Here is a 6,000-nt window from a genome sequence, read left to right as displayed (position 1 = left end):
GACTTAAACAAAAAAAAAATTTGAATAAGAATAGCTTTCAAATGCATTTTTTTTAGTTTCAAATTAATTTTTGCAATCAAACGCATTTTTTTTATTGAAGTGACTTTTTTTCATTGAAAATATATATTTTGATTGAAGCAACTTTGTTTTTTGAGTGAATAATGAAGACACAAATCTACCTCCTTATGGCTCCGCCCAGGGGATATAATTTTTGACTGACGTAACTACATTGGCACGACACCATATCACTCATTTTCAACTTATTAGTATAAATAGTCTTGTAGGTTAATTTTATTGCTGACACAGTGTTTTGGGGACATCAACATGTTGTGTCCCCCCTCAGGGCCGGCCCAGCCTATACGCAGACTATGCAGCTGCTTAGGGCCCCTGAACACCAGGGGGCCCCCAATCTGGCAATTGTTGAATTTTTGTTCTATTTTGTTTACTACAGTTTGCTTTATTTGACTTTTGTGAGTTTTGAGACTTGATTACAAGCTTAAAAAAATAAAAGTTCTTCCTTAACTTCTTTCCTTCCTCTTTTAGAAAAAGGTTTGGCGCTATCTACTGTGAGTACTGACAATCATTTGGGGTGAGAAGTTTGAAGTATGCAGTGCAACAAGATCTGATTAATATACAAAATATGGACGTATAGGTTGGATTGCATGTATGGGTTTCACAGTACACTATGACCAAATGGTGGGCCAAAAATATGGGCCACTTTGCATTTTTTTGCTTAGGTCCCCCAAATGGCCTGGGCCGGCCCTGCCCCCCCCCCCCCCCCGCCCCAAAAGTCAAACTCTGCCTGTGACCACTGTCAAAGTGTTTGCAAATACCATAATAAGCTATTAAGGAAACAACTGGAACAGTAACTGAAGAAATAATCAGCACAGAACTTGAATTTTGATTGTCATGTACATATATATATATATATATATATATATATATAGCGCCACAATGCATGCTAGGAGGCTTGTTGGACGACAACAGTGTTGACAGAAGGTCACAGTAGAGGTTCACTGTCTCCCTCAAGGGAGCAGTGATGGCCAAATGAAACGTCTTGAAGCAATGATGGTGATTTATTTGGTCTTATGACAGTCTTATGGTGCCACTGTCAAATAAAGTATTACCAAATACCATAACTTGCGATTAATAAAACAACTGGAACAGTAACTGAAGAAATAATTAGCACAGAAGATGAATTTTGATTGTTATTTATATCTGTAGCGCCGCAATGCATGCAATGGAGGCATGTTGGACGACAAAAGTATTGACAACAGGTGGCAGCAGAGGTTGACTGGGAGCAGTGATGGCCAAATGAAGCTTCTTGAAGAAATGAAGTTTTGCAGCCAATTGGTTCAAAGCTTCATGGTGGTTCATTTGGTCTTATGACAACACTGTCAAATAAAGTGTTACCAGTTAGTATCTTTTGGTGTAAATATCCCTTAATACAGCTGCGACTTATGGTCCAGTGCGGCTTATCTATGGACAAATGATGTTTTTTTTTTTTTTTTGCCAAATTTGAAGGGTGCGGCTTATAGTTAGGTGCGCATTATAGTGCGAAAATTACGGTAGTTTAATTTTTTTTTTTTTTAATAGCCGTATAGGTTAACTCACTGGCTGCCATTGACGGTGCCTTTATGTCCAATCCATTTATGCTGGGACCTTCGCTTATTCGCCCCTCCCAGTCAAAGATGGACATCGACATCGTCAATGGGATTGGAAGATAAGCATTTGCAGCCAGTCCTACCAGTAGTGTGGGGCAGGAAATGGAGGGCTGTGGGTGCAGCAGCAACCCCTGGTGTTGGGGAGAAAAAGTATTTTGGTGGATTCTTTTTGTTTTTGGGGGGGGGGGTGAAAATACAGGTAGTCCCGGGGTTATGAACGAGTTCCGTTCCTGTGCTGGCAACGTGTAAATGGGAATGACCCCCTAATGCAGACATGTCCAAAGTCCGGCCCGGGGGCCAAATGTGGCCATTGGTCAAATTTCATCCGGCCCCCAGCCTCTGTCATAAAATCAATAACGTCTGGCCCGCACACAGACTTAATAATTTGGTCAGCAGTACTGCCACCAGAATTGAAGTAGCTTACACACTAAATGCTGCTCCTCATTTACCCTTTAAAAGGCAGCAGCACTCTGAGCAACATCACCCCGTGTGACTCTTTACTTCCAATTTTCTAAAATGGCGACAATCAACAAAAAAAAGAAAGTTGACTGCAATGGCTGACGCTACAAGGATAAGTGGAAATTGGACTATTTCTTCACTAAAATACTCAACAACTACGTTTGCCTCATTTGCAAAAAAGGCAGTTGCTGTTTTTAAAGAGTTCAATGTGAGGCGATATTACCAAACAAGACACGCTGGCATGTACGACAAGATTACAGGGAAGATACGCAACGAGAAATTGAAGCAACTTGAAGCTAGTTTTTCACAACAACAGTATTTTGCAAGAGCCAGAGAGTCGAAAGAGAACGCCACAAAGGCTAGTTGCGAGATTGTTAAAATTATTAATTAAAAAATAGTAATAAAGCAAATGTAACACCCTGAATGGGTTGCTAAAATTTGCTTGAATATATTGTTCTGCATAAAGGACGTCAGTCAAGGTCGGCCCCCCACATTTTTACCACACCAATCTGGCCCCCTTTGCAAAAACTTTGGACACCCGTGCCCTAATGCTTTAACTTTCCAGTTGTGTGTTGTATTTTAATGATGGGGATACACTGCCCTCTGGTGGCAATCTTAAGACTGGCTGTACTCTTGCCTTGTATTAACTGAGAAGCACAATCGTCTGACATTGCTAAAGGACAGCTGCGCTTTGGTTTGTCCCACATCAGGCTGTAAGTTATTTAAGCTAATATACGTTTGTGTATGCATTTGTAATTAAAGTTTAGAGCTACTGTTTGTGGAGTTACGTGTGAGCGATTTGCTGTGAGAATTGTAAATACATGAGCCTTCGTAGCATTTAAGCTAGCGTACTTTTCTTAGGCTAATAAGGCTAATTTAACCAAGCAAATTTAAATATTGATCGGATTAGATGGACGTTGGAACACCAGTTGTGTCAAGTGTTTTATTTGTCAAAATGTGTGTCGTTTTGAACATAAGTACACATATGTGTTACAGCTTTACAAATCGTCAAAAGTGTAGGAAGTAAAAAGCTTCAAAAAAGCACAATTGCCTTGTTTGCTGTGTGTCAAGCTAAACAACCTCACGTTAAGTGAGGACAGAACACTGTCACATTAATGAAATAAAGTCCAAAATAAAATACTGTGAGGTACAATTAAAGGTGGTGTTTATGCGACTAAAAAACAAACAAACAAACAAACAAAAAATGACTGGAGACACAATGGCGGACTACACTCCCGTTGTTTAAAGTTGAAACCACGTAAGTCAGGTAAGTCGTAACCCGGGGACTACCTGTAAATCAATAAATAAGACACATTGAAACAACAGTGTATTTATCTCATTCACTGCCAGCCATTTTCCAGAGCAAGGCCCTTCGCTCCCGGCCGTTTTACTGGATTTTTGCAGATTTTGCAGGCCCACAGAAAATTCTTTTCTATTGCTATAAAAACATCGATCCCACCAAAAGAAAGATTAGACTCTCTTCTTTCAGCAGGAAAAAAAAAGTTAGCTCATATCTTGTTCCATTCTTTAGAAATCAGTTTTAGAAAATAGCTTAGTTTGAGCAATTTTCCAATTTCTGATGAAAAAACAGAAATTGAGCTTTTTGTGAAAGCATAAATTTCAAACAGAACTTTGACTTTAACACAGCTATTTTTTGCTTTAGTTACATCCTAAACATCTGAATAATGTTTTCCTTTTACAAAATAACATAAACAACAAGACAAATAGAGCTTTTGACAGCAAAGTAACAATTTATTTACACATAGCTAACTGAGAGATGACGCTGTTGTAGCCGCGACAGCCGGGGTAAACTTTTCCCTCATCGCCGCCTGTCTCTGCTCGGCGAGCAGCATGGACTGAACGGCATCGTCCGCTGCACTGGTGGTCCCGGTCGTTCTGCTCGGTCGTCCAGCGCCTGCCATCCCGGGCGTCCTCCCGGTTGTTCTGCTCGGTCGTCCGCCGCCTGGCATCCTGGACGTCCCTTCTGTCGTCTTCCGTGCGGTCGTTTGTTCCGTTGAATCGGGTTGCTGGTCTTAACAAATGCGCTACTGCCCTCCAGTGGCCAGTTTTATTGCTTTAACTAGCCTTAACCACTCAAAAAAAGATGGAGAAAATTATTTGACTAGATTAAATTTTTTTTTATCAGATTAATACGTTATAAATTTGCGGTGTAAAAGTTAATTGAGGTCAATACAGATTTATTTTTGCATTAATCATTTAGCCTATCAATTAAATAGGTTCGTATTGGTGAGAAATGTAGACCTGACCCCCATTCACCAAATCTGTTTGGTCTTATTAATGTCCCGTCCCCAGCAAAAAGTGTACATGCAGGTTATGCTGTTATATCGTCCCTACCAGTATTAAGACCAAACCTACACCCTTGCCATCTTGACTCCTGGTTAGCAGTGCTATCATGATTAGCATGTTTATTAGAATACCATCAAAAGAATGAATGAATCTTAAAGGCAGTAAAGCAGTCAACCCTTTTAAGATACAGTAATTTTCGTATTCATTAAGTTTTGAAGTGCTAGCAAAACATCACGTGATTTCTCGCTTTCTTTTTTTTTGTTAAATCAGTTTTTTCAGGACACATCTGACCGTAATCATCTCCCGCAGCCGTTAGCATCCACAGTTTGTAGGTGTAGAAATCTCTTTGATTTGATTTTATGATCAGCTGATGATTGCCGAGATAAACTTCTTTCCGATTGAAATTTTTCAGGCCTCCTGCCCGATCTGGTAAAATAAGTGTCCAAAAAAGCCACCACAAATAGGGCTTTGTGTATCTCACGTGAAGACACACTGCATGCGGAGAATTGTGAAAGGCCACACTTGTGAGTTTGTATTTGCTCAAATGGCAGCTGAAGGCTCCTGAGGGGATGCGGTTAGTCGTTTAGCACATATACGAGGTCTAAATATAAATTATGAGGAAGGGAGCACCTTTTTTTATCGGCGCGGTTGATTGACCGACTGTCGAGCTTTAGCTACACCGCAAGAATGTAGACCAAATGTCAAACCTTTTGGTTTGTATTGACTTGTCTCAAATTGGCGCCTCCGGACTACAACCGTCAAGCCGGCTGTCCAAAATTGTGCTTAAGACTTTTCGTTCCGCTCCATTATGCGGTTCAAGCCATAAAACTGATGATGACGACACCAATAGGGAGGCACCATTAATACAAGCATTGAAATTTCTATTAAGATAGATAGTTACAAGTCAGCAGAAACTACATTTTGTACTGTATATAAATATAAGCTGACGGGAGCTGGGACTCATTATGTTGGTCGGCAAGCAAAATGCTTTCCTGGATAAAATTAGTTAAACTTTATTCAATTTGGGTCACCCAAAATGAGGTCAGAAGTGTCAATTGGCTGTCGTAAATCCAATCAATTTAGGCGAAAATGGATATTCTTTGAAATGGAAATTTCTGGGTCAACATATCAACTAGAGATGTCCCGATCATCACACCATTTTCAAAGTATCAGAATCGGCAAAAAAAATATCGGCAATGCCTTTTTTTAGTATATATATATATTTTTTAATTAAATCGTTTTCTAATTGTATTTAACGTTATAGACATAATATGTTACACTCATCCAGAGTCTTTATTTTAAGCATAAAGTAGGGTTATCAAATTTATCCCAATAACGGTGGCAATTAATATATTAAAAAATGTGTAACGTTATATATTAATGTGTGCGTTGGACGACCCTCTCACTCATTGTCACGCTCAATCTGTAATGACGCCGTTTTACCTATAGAGAGGGATAAAAGGCAGCGCAAAATTAGTAGATTGAATTTTGACAGCCTTTGGAGCCATTTTTTAATTGGCTTAAGCCTTGCATTCCCTCACCCTATGATAAGTAACATCATGGGAAGCAA

At 39.6% G+C, this 6,000-nt stretch overlaps 1 protein-coding gene across 1 annotated transcript in view; it reads left to right on the top strand.

Annotated features, from left to right (window-relative positions):
• Positions 1–2,739: 2,739 nt before the first annotated feature.
• LOC130906475 (oligophrenin-1-like) overlaps positions 2,740–6,000 on the top strand; it is a 91,251-nt gene continuing 87,990 nt past the window's right edge. Inside the window, exon 1 of the mRNA XM_057820853.1 lies at positions 2,740–2,836. The gene's annotated coding sequence lies outside the window, so the exon portion shown is untranslated. The remainder of the gene's footprint in view (positions 2,837–6,000) is intronic.

This window comes from Corythoichthys intestinalis, chromosome 18 (genome assembly GCF_030265065.1).
Source record: "Corythoichthys intestinalis isolate RoL2023-P3 chromosome 18, ASM3026506v1, whole genome shotgun sequence".
Lineage (NCBI taxonomy): Eukaryota > Metazoa > Chordata > Actinopteri > Syngnathiformes > Syngnathidae > Corythoichthys > Corythoichthys intestinalis.
The sequence above is the reverse complement of the archived record's forward strand: the minus strand, read 5'-3'. Positions and strand labels throughout refer to the sequence as shown.